The following is an 11,042-nucleotide window of genomic DNA, read 5'->3' on the forward strand; positions in this document are numbered from 1 at the left end:
TGTATTCACATACTGATTACACTTAGAAATTCAATAAACGAGTGAGTACAAATGGTGTTCTGCCCACAAGAAATTCAATAAACGAGTGAGTACAAATGGTATTCTGCCCACAAGAAATTCAATAAACAAGTGAGTACAAATGGTGTTCTGCCCACAAGCAACTCTTCCTCTTTGCAATGCAAAAAAACAGAAGTTTCTAGATGTCATGGTTACCAAAATATCACAGGTTGAATGCGGTAGTATCATCGGTTTACGTGGCCTTGCGTCCAATCGGGTTCAGCGGCCTTGGCTAGAGCGAGAGAAAATGGGCTCCTTGTATCCTCTCTCTCTCTCTCTCTCTCTCTCTCTCTCTCTCTCTCTCTCTCTCTCTCTCTCTCTCTCTCTCTCTCTCTCTCTCCTTTCGCCTGTTCTGATACCACTCTCATTCAAAAGTTGTCTCCCCGTAATATGGCGAGAGACCCGAGGTATAGAAGTAAGGCGCGTGGGAAAGGTGGTGGAATCAGACACAGTGAAATCAGTCGCTTATGTTTACTCCTGATGAGTGCTGCCAACTCACAAGCAAAGAAAACGGGAAGAAAATAGCTGTAAAAAGCCTAAACATCTATCGACGTGCCGCGAGTCTTACGTGATGAACGTCTATCGATGTGTCCCGAGTTTTGCAGGTTAAGTTGTTATTTTGGGCAATATAGTTAATTTGTATCATGCATTCATTAAACATTGTATTTATCTTATATTAAATCTATATTTGGTTGGTATTTAAAGCATGTTAATTTTTTTTGGGGGTGGTGGTAAATTCATATCACAAGAACGAATGAATTCTATTTCCATTAATTTCTATGGGAAAATTGATTTGATATACGATTTTTTTGATATACAATGATGGTCACAAAACGAATTAAAATTGTATGTCGAGATACCATTGTACTAGAAGTGTACTGTATTTAAAGTAAAGGGAAAAGCAAGAAATAATAAGAGAAAGCAAAAAATAATGAGAAAACAACAACACTCACTGCGTCACCGCCTTCACCACTCACACCACAGTCAGTTACCATCTTCCTCTGAGCTTTACCACTATATCAAAAATAACCCCACATGCAGAAGATGAAGGATGTTTTGGGGCCATCTTGGTGAATTATAGGCAGATTGAAGAGATTCCATCTGTACTCAGTGCTGGCAGATTGCAGATGAGGCATGAGAAGAGCAGAACTCTCACCTATCGGCCAGCTGCGGAACTCTCTGGCACGCACTTTGAAATTGCATCTGGCGCTGTTTGAATATGCGGTCAGGCCAAATCGCGTATAAGTAAACCGATCATGCAAATTAAATTAATTATAATATTTTTTCGGTCGTGTTATAACAAAAATGGGTAAATCAAACACATGTAAATCGAGTTACCTGTGTATATATATATATATATATATATATATATATATATATATATATATATATATATATATATATATATATATATATATATATAATATAATTTCTTATCTAGTTATTTTCTCTCAGGTTTGTAGATAATTTCTAGGTTCTGAATATTCTGATTGAATACATTATTTTACTAATTAATTTATTTCTAATGAAAACTGGAAGAAATATGTTTGGGCATTGCTAATAATCTATCAGTACATTGCATTGTGAAAGCCACATTTCCTTTAACATGGAAATCTGCTTAGGAATAATAAAATATCCGTAAATAAATAAATAAAAAACTGCAAATACAGTGGATATTCAATATTCTTGTATACTGTTATGGTACTACATCTCCTGCCATCTACCATTACTTGCATGGTTAATTCTGTTTGTACGTCTTCCTTTCCAAGACCTTGCTGCTCAAGAATTTTTGTTTACTCTCAACTTTATTCTGCAAGTTAACTGACAACTCTTTCCTTCTTATTCTTTGTAAACTCTGGAACTCTGCCTTTTTATCATCATAACTATATTACTGAACTTTTTTTGGGAAGCAGCAAACACTGTGACTCATGGTTGTTTGACAGTGATACAGGATTGTAATTGGCAGTTTATTCAACTTCAATTTTATTTCACAGATTTTGATAAAATTTTAAGAATTCAGAAAAGTGTTGTTTTTGAAAATTTAGTCTCAACACTAACAAATAATTTTTGATGTTTTCAATCTTACAATGATGTAATAATCATATGTAGTATATTAACACATTCCCTGTGATTGCCAGCGGTGAACTTGCCCGCACTGCAAATTAAATAAATTGTCGTTACGTCAGTGCTGGTTAAGCCAGCGAAACGAGAAGAGGATAGTGTTGTCTGGGAGGAAACCCAAATGAACTGGCAACCTCAGTGTTTGCCCATCGATGGATCACATCTCATACCGTGAAAAATTTATTACTTCTCTGCAATACGACCCACCGGTGGACGTACTTTATTTGTAGATATTCAGTGCGTCTCTATACTGTACTATATTTTTTCTTTCCTAAATTTGTTTATATATATTTTATCTCTTTGTTTCCACATCTAGAAAATGAATGCTACATGGCTTTATTGTCAACTTAGTTCAAAAGAAGAAGAGAGAGAAGATAAAATAATATAATAAAGATATCAGGAAAATTATGAAATTATGAAAAGGTCAATAAAGAAAAAGAAAATTATTAAAGCTTATCGAGGAAAGTCCACTTGTGATATCTCAGTTTGAAATATTTGTTATAGAAAATTTTCATGTTCTTCTGAATAAAAAAATGTAAGATAATATAGTTTTCTTACATGAATAAAAAAAAGCAGTTAATTTTTATAATTTTTTTTATTTATTTTGTTTTGTTTCTTTACTTATGTTTATTTATATATGCAATTCAAAGGGGTCAGGAATGGCAGCTTTTTTTATAAATTGTCCAAATAATATCAGGAAAATTTGAATAAATAATAAAAAAAATAATTGAAGCTTGTCAAAGAAAGTCCAGTTATATTACCTGCTTCAAATTTTTTTTATAGAATAAGGTTTATGTTCTTCAGAAGGAGAAAAAAAACACAAGATATTATAGTTTTTTTTACATGTATTAGAACAAAAATATGGAAACAAGAAAACTATTTTTCATATAACTTTTATAACACTAAAAACAAAATAAGCTTTATATTATTTATCAATCAGTGTTTATTACACCCTCCTACACATACTGTTTATTGAAATTTTACTATATAATCCAATTTCTTTTTAAAGTAGGATTAAAATGTGATATATGTGAAAACTGTTGCATGACCCACAAGTGGGTCGTGTCGCAGGGAATGTGATAAAATGCAAAATCCAAGAAGAAACTGGCAGTCAATTCAACTTTTCAAATTCATAATATATTTATTTCTGCCAGAATTTCCTGAAATACTACAAATTTACATGTAGACTTGGGTTCCAGTGTATTTTTCTAAACAATTAACTAAGGAAAATAGGGAATAATACTCATATTTTACATATATAATATTGCACAGCGATGAGCTAAAACTACTATAAACCTTTAGAAAAAATGATAATCTACATATGAGAGAGAGAGAGAGAGAGAGAGAGAGAGAGAGAGAGAGAGAGAGAGAGAGAGAGAAATGTTTAAAAACAAAAAATTAATGTGTGTGTGTGTGTGTGTGTGTGTGTGTGTGTAATTCACCTCGGTCGCCTCTGACCACCCAGCCAGTCTTCCCCATTACGGAGCGAGCTCAGAGCTCATAGACCGATCTTCGGGTAGGACTGAGACCACAACACACTCCACACACCGGAAAAGCGAGGCCACAACCCCTCGAGTTACATCCCGTACCTATTTACTGCTAGGTGAACAGGGGCCACACATTAAGAGGCTTGCCCATTTGCCTCGCCGCCCCGGGACTCGAACCCAGCCCTCTCGATTGTGAGTCAAGCGTGCTAACCATTACACTACGCAGTGTGTGTGTGTGTGTGTGTACTTACCTAGTGTATTGTACAGGGTTTGAGTGGGGTTCATAGTGTCCTGTCTCCATGTCTCCATTTATTCAATTTTTCTTTTAAAGTTATGCACATTATGTGCTGTAACAACTTCACTCAATGCATTCCACTTTTCTACCACTCCATGTGGAAAACTGTGTTTTTCAATATCCTTCACACACTGCCTCATCCTAATCTTCTTTACATGTCCTCTTGTCCTTCTATCTTCTGTCTTCCTTGTCTATCTTTTCAATGCCATTGATTATCTTGTACATTGTTATTAGGTCTCGTCATTCTCTTATGGTTTGGCAGTCCCATTTCCTTGAGCCTTTTTTCATAAGTTAGATCCTTTATTTCCAGCACCACCTTTGTAGTAATTTTCTGAATCCGTTCTAATCTTCTTATATTTTTTTTAGAGCTTGGAGACCACACCACTGCTGCATATTCCAGCTTTGGACATATCATGCTTGTGATAATTTTTTTCATCATATCTTTGTCCATGAATTGAAATGCCACTCTAATATTAGTCAACATTTTATATGCTAATCCAAATATCTTACTTATGTATTTTTTGGGGTTCAGATTTTCCTGTATAATCACTCCCAGATCTTTTTCCTCTTTAGTATTCTTTATTTGTTCCTCTCCCATCAGATAGTTCCATACCGGTCTTCCCTTACTCTTTCCTAGTTCCATTACGTGACATTTTTTTGCATTTGAATTCCAATTTCCACTTCTTACTCCACTCGTTGATTTGTTTATATCTTTCTGTAACAGCAACGTCTTCCTGGGTTTTGATCACTCTTTGCAGTTTTGTATCATCAGCAAACAAATTAATATACCTGTTTACCCCATTGTGAAAGTTGTTTACATAAATCTTGAACATAATAACTGACCCTTGTGGCACTCCACTTGTTATACGTGTATGTTTCACTGTTTGATCTGCTGCAGTCTCTGACGAGACAGCCAGACATTACTCTATGGAACGAGCTCAAAGCTCATTATTTCCGATCTTCGGATAGGCCTGAGACCAGGCACACACCACACACCAGGACAAGAAGGTCACAACTCCTCGATTTACATCCCATACCTACTCACTGCTAGGTGAACAGGGGCTACACGTGAAAGGAGACACACCCAAATATTTCCACCCAGCCGGGCAATCAAACCCCTGTCCTCTGGCTTGTGAAGCCAGCGCTCTAACCACTGAGCTACCGGGTGTGTGTGTGTGTGTGTGTGTGTGTGTGTGTGTATATATATATATATATATATATATATATATATATATATATATATATATATATATATATATATATATATATATACACACAGTAAGGTCCCGAGTTACGTCAGAGTTACGTTCCTGAAAGATGACGTAAGTCGATTTTGTACGTAACTCGAGTTTTTGTACTTTCAAAGCATATTATTGAGTTTTCAACCAATAATTTTTTATGGTTATTCAGGTAAGTAAAAGGTTATATTGTTATATTGTTATATTATTTACAACTATGTAGGAATATATTGATTAGGGCATGACGAAGGACTGCAGGTTGCCGAGAGGGGCGGCCTGAGGCCGCCAGGAGGGTGGGCAGGTCGAATGTTGTGACGCCCAGGGTGGACAGCTGGGAGCTTTGTGGAGTGCGGTAGGAGTAGAAGCGTTATATAAGTAAAAGGTTATATTGTTATATTATTTACAAGTATGTAGGAATATGAAACACAAGCTTGTTTTTGTTGTTGATTAGGGCCGCGAACGCGAAGGACTGCATGTTGCCGAGAGGGGTGGACGCCTGAGGCCACCAAGAGGGTAGGCAGGTCGAATGTTGTGACGCCCAGGGCGGACAGCTGGGAGCATAGTGCAGTGCGGTGGGAGTAGAAGCGTGGGCAGCGGAGCAGGAAATGCAATAGGAAAGGGCAATAGGGATCAGCAGACAAGCGCAGATGGTGCAAGTGAGCTGCGAGTGTCGTGTGGCCCAGACGAAGGCTCCGGAGTTGTTATTGCTGTGATGGTGGGTGCGTGAGCCCTCAAGGTCGTCAACCTCCCCGTTGTCATGGTAACGGGCTTCCCATTTTCTTCTTCATTCCCTTACACACAGCTGCTGCCTCCCTTGTCATGTCTTTTAATTATGTCCACTTTTTCTTGTAGCGTAATGGTTTTCCTTTTCTTAGCATCACTGCTATCACTCAGGAGTTTTCTTTTTGGTGACATTGAGCAAGATACTAAGATAGTCAGCAAACGCAGATGTAGGAACACTCTTGCCAGGGGCGACGGTGTGGTGGAACTGAGGTACGTAGAGTGTTATTGTATTCAAGCATGAGGTGGGCGGTTTGGTGGAACTGAGGTACGTAGTGTGTTATTGTATTCAAGCATGAGGTGGGCGGTGTGGTGGATAACAACTAGTGACGCCTGGCGGCCAACAATAACAATAAACCCCGCGCTTTACGATTTAGAACTTTTCAATTTTTTAAACCTTAAATTGCCTTATAGTGGACTGACGTAAGTGCGAGTTTGACGTAACTCGAGACCAACGTAACCCGGGACTTTACTGTATATATATATATATATATATATATATATATATATATATATATATATATATATATATATATATATATATATATAGACACACACACACACACACACACCGTGTAGTGTAGTGGTTAGCACACTCGACTCACAATCGAGAGGCTGCCCGAGTTCGAGTCCCGGGTCAGCGAGGCAAATGGGCAAGCCTCTTAATGTGTGGCCCCTGTTCACCTAGCAGTAAATAGGTACGGGATGTAACTCGAAGGGTTGTGGCCTCGCTGTCCCGGTGTGTGTAGTGTGTTGTGGTCTCAGTCCTACCCGAAGATCTGTCTATGAGCTCTGAGCTCGCTCCGTAATGGGGAAGACTGGCTGGGTGACCAGCAGGCAACCGAAGTGAATTACATGCACACACACACACACACACAGAGAGAGAGAGAGAGAGAGAGAGAGAGAGAGAGAGAGAGAGAGAGAGAGAGAGAGAGAGAGAGAGAGAGAGAGAGAGAGAGAGAGAGAGAGAGAGAGAGAGCAGAGTGACACACACACACACACACACACACACACACACACACACACACACACACACACACACACACACACACACACACTGCAGGAAGACCTAAATAAGATCTGGGAATGGAGTAAAAAAAATGGGAGATGGAATTCAATGTGGAAAAAAGCCATGTCATGGAAATGGGAAAGACAACCAGTGGGAATCTATAAGATGGGAGATGGAGTAGAACTGGAGAAAGTAAAAAAGGAAAAGGACTTGGGAGTAATAATGGAAGAAAACAATCAACCAGTAAGCTATATTGATAGAATTTTCAGAGAGACATAAAATTTGCTAAGGAATATTATATTAGCATTTCACTACAAGGATGAAGAAATTGATAAGTACTATAATAAGACCCAGATTGGAATATGCAGGAGTAATGTGGACCCCCCCATAAAAAGAAACACATAAGGAAGTTGGAGAGACTACAAAAAATGGCTACAAGAATGGTTCCAGAATTTGAAGGGATGACATATGAGGAGAGACTAAAGGCTATGGATCTACCAACCCTGGAACAGAGAAGGAAGAGAGGGGATCTGATAAAGTTTATAAATTGATCAACGGAATGGACCAAGTGGATAATAAGAAACTGATCCTGAGACAAGAATACGACATTCGAAGCACAAGATTGTATAGTAAAAAAGCTGAGGATGGGAAGATGTCTGAGAGATGTTAAAAAATAGTTTCCTGCAAAGATGTGTTGAGACTTTGAGTGAAGAAGGGCTGTCAGCAACGAGTGTGCATAGTTTCAAAGAAAAACTGGATAAGTGTAGATATGGAGACGGGGCCACATGAGCGTAAAGCCCTGTAAAACTACAACTAGGTAAAACTAGGTAAATACACACACATACAAACACACACACTGTTTAGGACAGTGGAAAAGCTAAAGAGCACAAATATAAATAAGGACACTATCTGAGTAATATAAAGAAAGAGAGGTTCCTATATAGCAGTGTTTAACTTCATTCTTTTCCTCACAGATGAATCAAAATACCTTGCTTTACTTATGGTCCCAAATAGTATGACTTCACACATACCACCACATTTCACTGGAAACCCCTTTGCTTGCAAATGAATGTTTACAATTTACTATAAAATGCTAAAATTTGTTACCCACATAACTTAAAATATGCCAACAGTATGCATATTGAAACTCCTACATCTAAATTAAATCCATTAAAAAGCTTACCAGCCTTTATTTTTCCTTCTTTTTCTTTGCTTTTATAGTTTGGTTTCCTTTACTACTTTGTGACAGATTGCTTCTTCACAGGATCATGAGAATGGAAGGAAAAATATAGCTAACCGCATTTGTCCCAATATATTTAATGTTCATGTAGTCTACACACACACAAACACACACACACACACACACACTCAAACACACACACACAATCGAGAGGGCCGGGTTCGAATCCCGGCGCGGCGAGGCAAATGGGCAAGCCTCTTATAATGTGTAGCCCCTGTTCACCTAGCAGTAAATAGGTACGGGATGTAACTCGAGGGGTTTTGGCCTCGCTTTCCCGGTGTGTGGAGTGTGTTGTGGTCTCAGTCCTACACAAAGATCGGTCTATGAGCTCTGAGCTCGCTCCGTAATTGGGAAGACTGGCTGGGTGACCAGCAGGCAACCGTGATGAATTACACACACACACACACACACACACACACACACACACACACACACACACACACACACACACACACACACACACGAAGCGGAGAAGGCTGGGCGGTCTCCTCACACCCGTGCCCCTGTCCACCCAGCAGTGAGTGGGTACCGGGTGTTAGTCGGGGGTTGTGTCCCGCCTCTCGGGGTGGCAGCCTGGCACCTGCTACGGCGTGTAGCTGAAGGGTGCAAACCCGTGATCCCCAAACCTGGCTTTGGCCAAACCACAATGATGAAGTGTAAAGCAAACAGATACAGTTGAAGTAAACAAATTTGAAAGGCCACAGGGTAATAGAGAGACCATCTATATGAAAGAGATTAAAGTAACCAAGCTTGAAATAAAAGAGTTAATGAAGGAACTGGATGAAGAGAAGGCAATGGGACCGGATGAAGTCTCAGGCAGAATACTAAAAGAATGTAGGGAAGAACTAGCAAGTCCTATATACAACATCATAAAATGCTCAATAGAAAATGGAACAGTATCAGTAGAATGGAAAAGAACTGAGGTGGTTCCCATATATAAGAGAGGAAAGAAGAAAGAACCTTTAAATTACAGACCGGTATCACTAACTAGTGTAATATGCAAGATGTGTGAAAGAATAATAAAGAAACAATGGATCGAGTTCCTTGAAGACAACAAATTAATATCAAATAGCCAATTTGGTTTTAGAAAAGACGGTCGTGTAACTAATTTATTGAGTTTCTATTCTAGAATAGTTGATAGAGTACAAGAGAGAGAGGATGGGTTGATTGTATTTATTTTGATTTAAAAAGGGCATTTGATAAAGTGCCACATGCAAGGTTACTGTGGAAGTTAGAGGAGAAGGGTGGCTTAAAAGGAAGCACATTGAGATGGATGGAAAATTACTTGAGGGGGAGAGAAATAAGGACAGTAGTCAAAGATATGAAGTCTGAGCAGAGAGCAGTAGAAAGCGGAGTGCCACAGGGGTCAGTACTGGCGCCAATACTTTTCCTCATTTATATTAACGACATGCCAGAAGGAGTGAACAGCTACATAAATCTGTTTGCGGACGATACGAAACTGTGCAGAGTTATAAAGCAAAAAGAGGATTGTGAAATACTGCATGAAGACCTAAATAAGATCTGGGAATGGAGTAAAAAGTGGGAAATGGAATTCAATGTGAACAAAAGCCATGTCATGGAAATGGGAAAGAGTGAAAGACGACCTGTGGGAATCTATAAGATGGGAGATGGAGTAGAACTGGAGAAAGTAAAAAAGGAAAAGGACTTGGGAGTGACGATGGAAGAAAACAATCAACCAGTAAGCCATATTGATAGAATTTTTAGAGACATATAATTTGCTAAGGAATATTAGAGTAGCATTTCACTACATGGACAAAGAAATGATGAAGAAATTGATAAGTACTATTATAAGACCCAGATTGGAATATGCCGGAGTAGTGTGGACCCCTCATAAAAAGAAACACATAAGGAAGTTGGAGACTACAAAAATTGGCTACAAGAATGGTTCCAGAATTTGAAGGGATGACATATAAGGAGAGACTAAAGGCTATGGCTCTATCAACCCTGGAACAAAGAGGGGATCTGATACAAGTTTATAAATTGATCAACGGAATGGATCAAGTGGATAATGAAAAACTGATCCTGAGAGAAGAATATGACATTCGAAGCACAAGATCGCATATTAAAAACCTGAGAAAGGGAAGATGTCTGAGAGATGTTAAAAAATATAGTTTCCCGCAAAGAAGTATTGAGACGTGGAACAGTTTGAATGAAGAAGTAGTGTCTGCAACAAGTGTGCATACTTTTAAAGTAAGATTGGATAAGTGTACATAAGGAGATGGGGCAACATGAGCATAAAGCCCAGGCTTTGTAAAACTACAACTAGGTAAATAGAACTAGGTAAATACACACACACACACACACACAAAAAAAAAAAAAAAAAAAAAAAAGACCAGCATTCACATACAATTATCTCAGAGAAACAATATTATTACCTCCTTTGTCTTATGCAATTAAGGAACACCATATGTAAATTAGTATATGGCACAAATTGGAGAAACAAGATTCAGTGGAGGCTCAATACTCAAAGTCTTAATAGTTGAACTTTTCAATACTCAAATGCAAAAGTTTGATTTAATACTCGAAAAAATATCTGATAGTCAAACATCCACACACATGGTTGTAAACAAAGGCTCCCTGGCTTCTCCCTCCCCCACTCTCCCAGTTGTGCTGCCGTGGTTGTCAGAATAATATTGTCATGCATTCTGCCTGTAGTTTTTCATTTATAAACTTACATTAACACCAAAAGCTTCTTAGTGGTGAAAATATCTGGTAATTGAACGGCCACACACATGGTTGTAAACAGAGCCCTGGCCTCTCCCTCGCCGCTGCTGCCATTGTCCCATTCTGATAC

The sequence above is a fragment of the Portunus trituberculatus genome, chromosome 42 (assembly GCF_017591435.1).
Source record: "Portunus trituberculatus isolate SZX2019 chromosome 42, ASM1759143v1, whole genome shotgun sequence".
NCBI lineage: Eukaryota > Metazoa > Arthropoda > Malacostraca > Decapoda > Portunidae > Portunus > Portunus trituberculatus.